At 34.5% G+C, this 11,965-nt stretch overlaps 1 pseudogene; it reads left to right on the top strand.

Moving 5' to 3' along the window:
* The first annotated feature begins 742 nt into the window (after nt 1–742).
* On the top strand, nt 743–3,933 carry LOC146884141 (uncharacterized; annotated as a pseudogene).
* Nucleotides 3,934–11,965: the final 8,032 nt, after the last annotated feature.

Below are 11,965 nucleotides of genomic sequence, written 5' to 3'. Positions count from 1 at the left end.
GGAGTTAGTATGTATCAATTTCATGAGAATTTATTTTAAACTTTTGACAGTGTTGATGTAGTATCCCTGTTGTCCGACTGTGGGTACAATTGATTCTCCTCCGTTGCTACTCATGTCTCACACTCTAGGTTCTTAATTTTATTATGAGCTTATAATTGTTTATTATATTGTTTATTTAGTATGTTTTTTATTTATATTTTAAAGTAAATCAATTTATTTTGTTTGATCTCAAATTGTCGTTGCATGGAGTTAGCCATAGTTTCCCGTTTGAGATTGAATACGAAAATTATTTACTTGTCTCCAAGTATTTTTTTTAAAGAATATGTATTTTTTTTTAAAAGGAGACAATACTAATAATTTAAATGTATTCAATCTTGAATTGTTCGGTTGGACAGTTTAAGAAGATTAATCACTTTTTAATAGTTTATTAGTGTATGTCTATTTTAATATACATACCTCAATATTCATGAATATTTGTCAATTGTGTTTAGTATTGATCTTTGGGTGCATATTTGACTGTGGTTAATAATCAATTTCATTTTGTGTAACCTGAAGACCAATGCGAAATGCTGGTGAAATTTCGTGAAATTTAAGATATGTGTTTTAAAATTAATATGTACCAATAAACTAGAAGAAGTGAATCTTCTTGAATGGGATAGGGTCACACCTTAAATACAAAAGCGAGGTGATCATTCATTTAAAGATTACTGAAATTGTTCACACAATTTCAGTATATAAACGTATGGATCGAGACTGGATTTACTTGCCACGCATCAGTGTTGAGTATGAGAAAGGAGTAGAAGAATTTATACAATTTGCGCAACGTTATGAAGGTAGAAGTGATGAAGTGAAGTTTAGATGTCCTTGTGTGAATTGTTTGAATGCGAGAAAGTTGAATGCAACTGCAATTAGGGAACATCTTATCTGCGATGGTTTCCTTCCAAGTTATACAATATGGACATGGCATGGCGAATTAATAAACTTCCCAACTGTCTCCCGAACTGAAAATTTTGTGGATTCCATCATGGAAGATCAACGTGAAGAAGACAAATTAGAGGACATGATTCGTGATGTTGGCGCTGAAGCTTTTGCCCAAGCGCACGTGTATGAGACAATCTCTACTGATTAAGAGACTCCGTTGTATGTTGGTTCAACTAAGTTTACAAGGTTGTCAGCGGTGTTAAGATTGATGAATTTGAAGGCGACTAATGGGTGGACCGATAAGAGTTTCACAGAATTATTAGTGTTGTTGAATGAAATGCTTCCAGATGGAAATACACTACCCACTCGCAACTACGATGCCAAAAAAATTCTTTGTCCGATGGGTATGGAGTATAAACGGATACATGCATGTCTAAATGATTGCATACTCTATAGGAAAGAATTTGAAGGATTGAAAAAGTGTCCGAAGTGTGGCTTATCACGGTACAAGGAGAAAATCAACAATGAAGATAAAGGTGAGTTAGAAAAGGATGGACCCGCTTTGAAAGTAGTCTGGTACCTTCCAATCGTACTTAGACTTAAGCGTTTGTTTGCGAATCCAAAAGACGCTAAAAACCTTCGATGGCATGCAGATGAGAGAAGATGTGACAGCCTGCTTCGTCATCCAGCTGATTCAATGCAATGGAAAAATATTGATCACGAGTTCCCCCAATTCGGTGAAGAATGTAGAAATATTCGCTTTGGTTTAGCTACTGATGGAATGAATCCATTTGGTAATTTAAGTACCAACCACAGCTGCTGGCCCGTTATATTATTTATTTACAACTTGTCTCCTGGACTTTGCATGAAGAAAAAGTACATGATGTTGTCTATGATGATATCCGGTCCAAGACAGCCTGGAAATGACATAGATGTTTATCTCAGTCCACTAGTTGAAGACTTGAAGATGTTGTGGGAGGATGGGGTTGAAACATTTGATGCTTTTACTTCTAAGACTTTCATAATGCGTGCAATGTTATTTTGCACAATTAATGATTTTCCAGCTTACGGTAATTTGTCAGGGTATAGTGTCAAGGGTCATAAAGCATGTCCTATATGTGAAGAAAACACTACAGTTCATCAATTGAAATACGGAAGGAAAACAGTATATATGCGCCATCGAAGATTTTTGCAATCGAATCATCCTTATCGAAGGTTAAAAAAATCATTTAATGGACATCAAGAGAATGATGATGCACCAATTCCATTGAATGGCTTTCAAATTCATGAAAAAGTTAATAAAATACATCATGTATTTGGGAAAACCTCTAAGAAATCATCTACAATAAGCCCTTGGAAGAAAAAATCAATATTTTTTTATCTTCCATATTGGTCAAAGTTAGAGGTTAGACACTGCATAGATGTAATGCATGTGGAGAAGAATGTGTGTGATAGCTTGATTGATACACTACTTAACATTCAAGGAAAGACAAAAGATGGAGTAAATGCTCGGTTGGATATGCTTGAAATGAATATTCGCAAAGACTTGGCACCAAGGGAGGCTGGTAAGCGTACTTATTTGCCTCCCGCATGTTACACCATGTCTAGACAAGAAAAGATAAGTTTTTGCCTTTGTCTTAAAAGTGTCAAGGTACCACAAGGATACTCTTCAAATATTAAGAGTTTAGTGTCAATGCAGGATTTGAAGCTTGTTGGCCTGAAGTCTCATGATTGTCACGTCTTAATGCAACAATTGTTACCGGTGGCTATTCGTGGAATTTTACCAAAAAATGTTCGACAAACTATAACTCGTTTGTGTTCATTTTTCTCTTCAATTTGTAGTAAAGTCATCGATCCTTTAAAGTTAGATGACCTTCAAAGTGAGATTGTTATCATCTTGTGTCAGCTGGAGATGTTTTTCCCTCCATCCTTTTTTGATGTTATGGTACATTTGTTTGTTCATTTGGTAAGGGAAATCAAGTTCTGTGGGCCAGTATACTTAAGATGGATGTATCCTATTGAACGCTATATGAAGATTTTGAAAGGGCACGTGAAAAATCAATATCGTCCAGAAGCTTCAATGATTGAAAGGTGTATAGCAGAAGAAAGTATTGAGTTTTGTTCAGATTACATGACAAAAGCAAATTCGATAGGAGTTCCTCCTAGATCATGGTTGAACAGGTGTTCTATAAGTAACAACATCCAGAGTGTGAATGTGGTAACCAAATCTTGCGCAGAACTATTGCAAGCACATCTATACATATTGAACAACACTGACGAGGTGATCCCTTACTTATCTGCACACAAAGCCATTGTAAAGAAACAACATCCAAGACAATCAGAGAAATGGTAGTTGATGGAGCATAACAAAACATTCATGTCTTGGTTTAAATCTAAGGTTTTGAAAGATTCACAATCTTCTGAGACTTTGATGTGGCTAGCAAATGGATTGAAATTTGATGTCGTAACTTGTACAGATTATGAAATTAATAATTGCACATTCTACACAAAGTCTTTGGATGATAAAAGCACAGTACAAAATAGTGGAGTGAGTCTTGAAGCTGAGTTGCTGCAATTTTCCACATCCAAAGATCAAAATCCGGTAATTGGGTCAATGACGTATTATGGTGTAATAGAAGATATATGGGAGGTTGATTATACTGTGTTCACTATTCCACTCTTCAAATGTAAGTGGATTGATAATAAGAGTGGTGTCAAAATTGATGAATCGGGTATGACTCTAGTTGATTTTCGAAAGGTGGGTTATCGAGACGACCTTTTATCATGGCACATCAACCATCTCAAGTTTTTTATGTAAAAGATCCTGCAACTGAACATTGGTTTGTTGCTCTTCATGGCAAGAAACAAATTGATGTTAATGAAGAGAATTTGAGTAACCTTCATATTGCTGGCACTCATCCATTTAAAACAGCGATAAATTTTGATGAGGCCCCAGTACTTGACGATGTACAAGCAATTCGGGAAGATCACGATGAGGGAATATACATATGACCAATCCATAACTTTATGTATGAATCTGAATTGTTTATATAAATTTACGTGTTTTGTGAAATAATATGTTATTTGTTATTAATCTTTTGTATTTTTTTCTTTTAATAACAGATATATGGCTGACCATCAGACTTCATCATCATCGGAGGATGAATTGCCTAAAAAGAGAACCACCAGAGGAGCCACTAGATTGAGGAAGCTCATGTTGAGAAAAGCTAAAGGTAAGAAGACTCATGTCATTATTGACGTCATCACTGGTCAAGCTTCAGGTCGTAATGGAGACCTCTTTAGAAGCTATTTAGGAGTACTGGCACGTGACAGAATATCCATCCTTACTCCTAGTTTCGATCATGTGTCTGAAGTTCAACAGAACATGATATGGCAGGATCTAACGGTAAATTATGTCACGTAATTTTTTTAATTTATATTTTTATTATATTGGTAAAACACTTATTGATGTTCATTTTCTTTATTGCAGACGACATTTGATATTCCAAATGTGCCGACACTTAAACATAGATGTCTGGCAGCAGTCGCCGAAGATTTTCGTGGTTTTAAGACAAAACTAACGTCTAGGTATGTCTATGGATCTAAAAAGAATGAAGATCCACGTGAGCTATACACTTCAATTGATGAAGACACTTGGTGTCCGTTTGTTGAGTCTCGTACATCTGAGCGATGGAAGGTTAGTTTACTTGAATTCAAAAATTTGTTGAAATTGTCTACAAGTTGAACTAATTCATAAAATCAATTATATGTTACAGGAAATAAGGACAAAAGCCCAAGCAATAAGTAAAAAAAATAAAAACCCACACATATTGTCTCGTGGTGGGTATAGAAAGCTTGAAGAAAAGATATTGAAGGAAAAAGAAAAATCTAGGCCCCCACCTTCTGAAGATGATTGTCTTGTGCCTCTGCCTCCTTCACCACCATCTTGTCATCAAAAGTGGAAGTTAGCCCGCCTACGATCATCGGGCACCTACACTTCTGAAACTGCACGAGAAATCTCTGAAAAAATTGTAAGAGTTAACTTTACTTAAACATTAATATCATTTTATATCGATTTTCTCTTAATTTTCTTGTGTTACATTGTAGGACTCCTTGGTTGAGCAGAGCTCCCAAGGTACTTTCATTCCAGAAGGTCGTCATGATATTCTCGCTACTGCAATTGGACGACCTGAGCACCCCGGACGTGTGCGTGCTGCTGGATCAGAAGTCGGCATTCGTCAATTTTTTGGTGGCTCCTCTAGTCAATCTTCATGGACACATAGTGCTGAGTATGAAGAAAAACTGACTCAACGGTTGACAGAACAAATCACTGAAAGGGTTATGCGTCAGTTCGAGCAACATTTTGGTGGTCATGGCAACCCTCCACAACTAATTCCCCAACCAGAACCTTTTGTGCCCCCAACAGGTAGAAGCAAAAAGGGGAGTTGCTCGGGTCCAGCTGTACCAAGGGATGATGCAGACAACACTCATCGATGTGAACTATATGTTCTGCATGGTACAGGGAAGACACTAGTTGCTCGTGGAACAAAATTTGAGGTAGCCACTGTTCTTCATGGTATGGAGCTGGCGGATGATGAGGTTAAGGTCACTATAGAGGAAGTTATTATACCAGATGCTTTAGTTCCTGTGCCAACAGATGAGGTATATATTGTGGCACAGGCATTTCAGTCTTTCCTCGCCTGGCCTAAAGATTTAGTTGGTTCTATTTCTGACCCTTCGGTATGGATCCCCAAACTCACCTTATAGTACTTTGCATTTTAAGTTTACATGTTATTTATGTTCACAATCAAATTATTTTTTCCATGTACTAATAGTCGCATGAAGTGGAAAGTCCTGAACCTATGAAGATTCCAATATCTTTGGACGATCCTCTTGGTGCATTACTCCAGCTTGTTGACATCATTAGTGATAAGCCGATGGTAGTTCCATGGGATTCTGATGTATTTGGGAGAGATAGTGACATCCCAATGTACCTGCATAAGCAAGATGTCTTAGAGCTTGCGTCGGGTACAGAAGAACTGAATATTACCCTTATTCAGTTATGGATGATGTAAGCATTTAAACTATTCATTATGTTTAATTAATTTATATAGTAACTTATATTAAATAAATGTTTTTGTCCAGGTATATGTTTAGTGTCAGTAACAATATGGGGTTGAGTGATGTATATGGGTTCATAGACCCCTAACTCACTCATGTAGGCAATAAATTTGATGACATTCAAGCATACGTCACTGAATGCTTTGGACAAGGGAAGAAAATGTATTTTGTCCCTTATATTTTTGGGTAAGTGTAGTTTGTTGACTTCTAATTATAATATATTATTTTAAGGTACAACAACGAATTTTGTTTTTATTGCAGGCATCATTGGCAACTAGTTGTAATTTCCATGAAGGACAACATTGTTGTATGGCTTTGTTCCTTGCACAGGCCTCCTCCTAACCATCTTAAACAAGTTATAGATTGGTAAGAACCTTAATTTTATGAACTTTCTTTCTTATATAATTATATCTTAACACCTTACCTTTTTCATAGTTCAATCGCTGGACATAGCATGTTGTTAGGGAAATCAACTGCTATGACAAAAAGGCTAGCATGGTTGAGCCTCAAGGTTTGCTATTTTGGTCTACAGTATTATAATTATTCAATTTCTTTTCTTCATCAATTACTTATAAATGTGCATTCATTGTAGTGTAATTTACAAACCGGCTCATATGAGTGCGGTTACTATGTAATGCAATGGATATCAACCATTGTACGTGCTCGTATCACAAGTGGTTGGGAAACGGTAATAATTTCACTATATGAAATACTTATATCCAATTTTGGCTTAGTTTATATACTAATTTAAATTATTCTCTTGTGTGCAGAGATTTGGTACCAGTACATCAATCCCCGTCAAGTCCATCAAATATTTAAGGATAGCTTTGGCAAAGTATATTATTCAAATGTACAATAGTACTTAGTATATTTGTTTATGAAAGCATATGATATTGTAATGAGTGCTACAATATGAATAGTATTTAAGTATTGTAATGAGTCCATCAATTATAATATGATATTGTTTCTGGCTGGTTCTGTATTTCTGGTTCAAAATTTGTAGGTTAAATGTGCTAGATTTGAATGAAATAGGACCAGAATTTAAAAAAAAATAGCTTTATGCCTCGGTTGTAACCAAAATCGAGGCAGAAGATCATTCGAATTTTTAATTTATTTTTTTTAAATGGCCATATGCCTCGGTTAGACTAGAACCGAGGCAGTAAAGTTCACTTTCTGTCGCGGTTAAAACAGACCCGAGGCAGAAAGTATATTAAATTTTTTTTATTTTTTGAATTTCTAGTACGCATTAGGCCTCGGTTGTGCGGAAACCGAGGCAGTAAATATTTTATATGCCTCGGGTTGTAACCGAGGCATAAACTACTAGCTTTTTACCTCGGTCGTATATGCTGCGGTTGCGAACCCGAAGCCAAAAGCTGGAAATAACCGTTGTCATTTCCCTTCCCTGCACTAGTGGTTGTATTTTATTATGCTGCTTTTTTTTTTCTTTATGTTGTTGTTGTTGATTATTTGCTTTCACTGCTATTTTTCTTTTGCTATTGTGGTTGTTGTTTATAATTGCAATGTTGTTGTCTATATTATTTGGTGCAGAATTTGAAGCATGTTTTAATGGGTAAAATAATAAGTTGATAGCGAATGACATGATCTCAACTGTGAAACCATTGTTTATCTAAATGTATGAATTATGATTCAGTCATATGACTATGACTGGATAGGTATATTTGTCATTATGAATTATGTGTTAGGTGTTTGGGGTTCTGTAGAACCTGCCCAAAATGCCAAAACTAGTAGCATTGGTGCTACTTGTATGGCGCCTAGTGTCGCGGGGCGAGCTGCCAGGCGATAGGGACCCAAAATAGTGGTAGTGGCCACTGGAATCGCACGACGCCTAGTAGTAGGGATGGTTTCGCCACGCGGAAATGGTCAGGCAAAAGAACTTTGAAGGTGCGTAGCGCCTAGAGGCGTAAGGTGACCGCCAGACAGTTTGGAGCGTGAGTGCGCCTAGCAACGTGGAGTGAGGCGTCAGGCAGTGCTGAGTGCAGAGGTGAATTGTGCAAGGGATTCTACATAACTTTGGATGGAGGTCTTGAGGCGATGATTTGCTAGGGGCCCAATTACGAGTGTAGCTTGTATTGGCATAACAGCTGACCACTCGAGGTTGCAGCCTGTGGGTTTGGAAGTCCACTAGAGTGTGCGAGATCGTGGCTCGTACGAATGGGTTCCGGAATGCCCTCCTCGGTATTAGTCGACGAGTTTGGTAGTCTTGGAACAAATACAGATTACGGTCCATGTTGGGAAACTCCACTTGGTGTTGCGGATTGTAGTCTATAATAAGATCATTCTTGTGGACTATAGGTGGTGGCCTATAGTCGAAGGGGCGAGTAGATACTCGTGGCAGCAAGTATCGACAAATGTAATCATCAAAGGGTGTAGAGTCAAGAGGTGTCCAAGGGAAGATGTGAATGTTTGAATATGAGGTTTAGGTGTATCAACAGTGTTAGGGGTTGTAAAATGTTATTGTATTGCATATTATAATGTGTTTTCATTTTATTTTAAGTTCACCCTATTTATGTGTGTATGGCAATGATCATGTAACTTGTTACATGGGAGCATATATTATTGTAAGTGAGCAAGGGGATATTTAGAGTCGGAGAGGGGCTGCATGGGGGATTTTCATGGATTTATCTTTTTGGTTTTTTGTAATAAGAGACTAGTTACTAGTCTGTGGAATTTTGTAAACATTATAATGACTTATGGAGTGTTGGAATTTTTATATTTATTATAAAGTTTAAAAATTTTCATGCTTTTTGGGAAAGTATATTTAATAAATGTGATTTCGTATTATTTTTTTCTTATTTTATTATAAATAAGTAATATTCAGCAAGGATGTTACACAACCAACTAGATGTAGCTTGCAAGAGTGAACCAGTATAAAATTCACATGTCTTGATATCTTCTTTTGTTCATTCTTGTATCTCTTTTGATTTGAATCAATATTTCATTTTACAACATTTAAAGATTGATACATTTTTCAATGACGTGATCAAATTAATACTACTAAACTACAACAACATCAGTATCGCTAAGATAGTAGCCAACAAAATAGAAAGGATAAGTCAACCCTAAATCGTCTCCTAATGAACACAAAAATTGATTCCTAAAAAATTAGCTCTTATAAACTCTATACACCAAAAGAGATAGTCAAATACAATAAAAATCATGCAAGAAGATAAAGATAAACAAAATAAATAAAAGATTAATTAACAAAATAGTGAATGAAAAAAAGAAATAAAATTATAAAAAGATGAAAAGAGATAAAAATAATAAGAAAGAAAATAGGTTAATTATATTGCTTTTTCAAATTAGAATTCATCATTGGTTATCTAAAGATTATTGTTTAATTAATTATTGTCTTAGATTTTCAAATTAATCAATGTAAAGTCTTAATTTTGTTGGCATCCTCACTATTAATCAAAGTACAATTTCAACTAAAACTGAGAACTTTTTAGATTATTCATAGTTAATTACAATCTCAATTAAATTTTACTATGTATATTCTTTTCGCTTTTTATCAAGTAAAAAGCTAATTAACCAAAGTACAATTTCTGATTAATTTTATTTAAAGTGATTATCTTAATCAAAGTAAAGTCTCAATTATTGATAAAAACTCATATAATCACATGAAAGGTTCTAAATTAAATCAAAGTACAATTTCAATTAAATTTAAAAATCCTTAAACACATATGATCAATATGCATACAAATTAAAACACCTTGTTAATTAGCTACAATGTAAAACTCATTATTTTTTACTTGATTCAAAAACAAAAGACAGATAAACGAAAATCACAACAATAATAAAGAGAACAAAGAAATTATTTCATTCTAACATCAAAATCCAATTAACAAATTATTGCAGAACCAACCTAGAGGCTTAACATGGAATATATAAATAACATAAAAATAGAAAAGAATGGTAGAGATGATGGAATTAGGTCCCCAAAAAGTTCCTAAGCTCCTCTTTTCTGTTTCCCCTAGGTATCTTTATATATAGAACTTAGAATGGGTTTTTTTGTTGTTGAAATCTTTTGTCAGGTAATGTATTATCTACCAAATAATCTAAAAGGTTTAATCAATCTTGAAAATATTTGACAAATATTCTTTGTTGATATTTTGTTATATAATTAAATTAATTATTTAAAATATTTGAAAAACAACCAACAACTGAATTTTTGCCCAAATTTCCAATTTAGTCCTTGTAATCATGCAGTCCTAATTTGCAAAGAAATCCAAAGATATTAATATTTGCATTTTAACCCCTTTTGTTTGACCAGACTTTGACAAACTTAGAATATTTAACCAGACATTAATTGTTTGACCTATTGATTGTCCAATGAGAGACTACCACATGGTAGCTCTCTCTTTCTCTCAAATGACGTTTTTCTTTATGGTGAGTGGTGGAGCTTTGACATGTTATCTCTAGCAAGGTGCAAGGAGAAACGACAATGTGTTCTCATCTTTGTGTGGTATTGGTCTATAGTGGTTGCATCATTTTAGATTTGGGTGCGGTGGTTACCGTAAGGGTTGTTGGCATCTTGCGCAGTGTGATGTGGTGATTATGTTATTGCTCGCTTCTGCTTTGATGGTTGTGCGTTGGAGGAATCTGGTTCAGATGGGAGAGGTTGGAGGTTGAAGATGATGGCATGGCAACATCTTATTGGTTTGATTTTGTGAGTTAAGATGCTACCGCGTGGCTCTTTTTAATTGGGGAGAATGTTAATGTTAGGATCATGGACATTTGGCAATGTTTCATTAGTTCATATGTGTGTTAGGATAGTGCCATGTGCCATGTGCTAGTTGGAGCTACTTTTTAGTGGACCATTGCTTAAAATGTGGGCCTGTGTAAGTGATTTTATGGGTGCAAAACATATTTCTTCCGAAATTTGTTGATTTTGACTTTATTTAAGTATTTTGTAACTTTGAATAATTTATTTTCACACCTTGAGTGAGCTTAAACTTAACTTTAGTTTCATCAACAAAACATGAGAATATTTAAAAACATTTATGCAACCAAAAATCACTTTTAAAAATATTTTTATCTCATAGGCTCTATAGGTGTAATTATCACAATTCCTAATTAAATTAATCGTTTAGGTGCAAAAATTTAGTTAAAAATCTAAAATTGAAATTCCATTAGTTAATTAGATTTATTGAAAGTTTGTGAAAGTTTTTCAATAAACAAGTTTATTACGTCCAATTCAACCCCTTCTTCTTAGCCTTAAACATTTTAATTCAACATCAATTAATCTAAATTATTAAACATTTGATTCCAAAGGTTGTATGTCATAAAAGAATTTGTAAAAGTGAATTTACATTCAAATTAGTCTGAGTATAAGTAATCAATTAGTTTATATGTGTAATAGTGTGTTATAGCGTATTATCTGATCTCAACCCCTTTCAAAACTAGCTTGCATAATGGTCATCATCCATTACATTATGTAATAGCCCCACTCATATCCTACAATATGTATTTTCTTTGTTTGGCAAATATGAACGTTGGAAGAAAGATTATATTTATGCTTTTCACATTGAGCATCTTTTGGATGTATAAAGATACTCAAACAATAATAGTCAAGAAATATTAAAGATATGTAAAGAACGAATATCAAGATACATGAAGCTTTACAAGATTAAGAAAACTCATGAACTAAATTGAAATTTGAGAATGTTGCATTCAAGAGCAAAACTCAAAGGAGATCTTTTTCATCAACGATCATAATCTGAATATGATCAAGAAATATATCTCGTTCAAGAATTGTCAAATATAGAAGACCAAAGAAAATTTTTCAAATACTTGATATACCAGAAAGGAAAGAAGAAGAATGGACAAACAAATATTGAAGATCAAATTTCAATGATTACATCAAGATCAAGAAGAAATTGATATGGAGAGATATTGTACAAGA

The sequence above is a fragment of the Vigna unguiculata genome, chromosome 8, assembly GCF_037176805.1.
Source record: "Vigna unguiculata cultivar grain cowpea cultivar isolate G323 ecotype 2 chromosome 8, ASM3717680v1, whole genome shotgun sequence".
In the NCBI taxonomy this organism is placed as follows: domain Eukaryota; kingdom Viridiplantae; phylum Streptophyta; class Magnoliopsida; order Fabales; family Fabaceae; genus Vigna; species Vigna unguiculata.
The sequence above is the reverse complement of the archived record's forward strand: the minus strand, read 5'-3'. Positions and strand labels throughout refer to the sequence as shown.